A 1,557-nucleotide genomic window follows, 5' to 3' on the forward strand; every position below is an offset into this window, starting at 1 on the left:
TGACTAACTTAGTGACTAATTCAAATGGGGCCGACAGGGGCTAAAGCATAAGGCTTATGGCACTAGTACTCAAGGCATCCTAAAGCCTTTATCTGAGCCAATATAAGTTACCTAGTTACTTATGCAAACTCCACCCCACAGCCTAGATCTGGAAAAATCAGCGGGGGGAGGGGGGAGGGAGATTAGCACCCATTACACACTGCATGTCACTCCTTCTGCAGCTATTCCTAGCCAGCACGTGGGAAAGATTTTATTTGTCATCGCATTTCACTTTTCCTTGATCCTCTACTTTCTTAATGGCTGCTTGGATAGCCTCTTGGTTGCCCAGGAACTGGTGAGGTCCAACAGCATGCAGGTTCTCGTCCAGTTCCAGGAGAATGGGGACTCCAGTAGGACGAGTAATGTTGATAATGTCTTCATCTGAGATACCTTCCAGATGTTTCAGGATTGCCCGGCTGCTATTTCCATGAGCAGACATCAGAATGGTTTTACCACTTAATACTTCAGGAGCCATCCTTTCATTCCAATAAGGAAGGAGTCTCTCCAGAACATCCTTTAAGCTCTCGGATCGTGGCAGCTGATCCAAAGGAATGTCGCACACTTTATATCTCCGGTCGTTGTAGATTTCGTGGTAGTAAGGATGGGACTCCTCTATGGGTGGTGGGGTCACATTGTAGCTCCTTCTCCACAGCCTCACTTATTCCTCGCCGGATTCAAAGCCATTTGCTCCCTGTTGAGACCGATCAAGCCTCCATAGTGACGCTCATCGAGAAACCAGGAGCTTTCCACGGAAACCCACTCCTGCCCCAGCTCTTCCAGGATCAGCCAGGCTGTGAGGATGGGCCGGTTCAGGATGGATGTGAACACAAGATCAAACTCAAAGTTTAGCGCTTTGAGTTGCTTCCCACAGTTCTGAGCTTCTTCCATTCTTTCACTCTTAAGTTTTTGATCCACCCAGCTACAAAAACGGTTCTCTTTATTCCAAGCACGCTCTCCATGTCTTAACATAATCAGTTTGTACTTGGACATACTGATGGCTGAGCTTCTCTAGTGCTTTCCAATGGGCCAGTGTTCAGTGACAGCAATACGTCTGCAAAAAGGCCACCAGCGGCAGGCACTCCTCGGAACCGCTAGCAGCCGGTGCCTCCAGAACTCCTCACTGCGGCCGGCATCAACTCTCTCTTCTAGCCTGGGAGCCAGAAGGGGCAGGTACTAACAAAAATATTTTCAATATCTTCTAGATGTGAAAAGAAGAAATAGAATCACTGATCCAGGACTTTTAGAATATCCATGGTTAAATTTACTTTGAAGACATCAGTTTTCTATTTCAAAAGCAGCCCTTCATTCTGTGATTTGTAACAAAAATTATTAAAACTAGAAGATGCCTCATATATATGATTTTTCATTAAAGATCAAATTTCAGATTTTTGCTTCATAAATTACACAACATGCCATTTGGAAAAGGCCAGTATTTTGGTTCACTTGTCAATGCTCTCAGTGTTTAATGAAGCAAAGTGTAGCTGTGTTGATATTTTTATTGTGGCACTTGATCATATT

The 1,557-nt window shown here is 44.7% G+C and overlaps 1 pseudogene; it reads right to left on the reverse strand.

Moving 5' to 3' along the window:
• Positions 1 to 250: 250 nt before the first annotated feature.
• On the reverse strand, positions 251 to 1,050 carry LOC103020241 (bisphosphoglycerate mutase-like; annotated as a pseudogene).
• Between the last annotated feature and the right edge of the window lie 507 nt (positions 1,051 to 1,557).

This window comes from Balaenoptera acutorostrata, chromosome 1 (assembly GCF_949987535.1).
Source record: "Balaenoptera acutorostrata chromosome 1, mBalAcu1.1, whole genome shotgun sequence".
Taxonomy (NCBI): Eukaryota; Metazoa; Chordata; class Mammalia; order Artiodactyla; family Balaenopteridae; genus Balaenoptera; species Balaenoptera acutorostrata.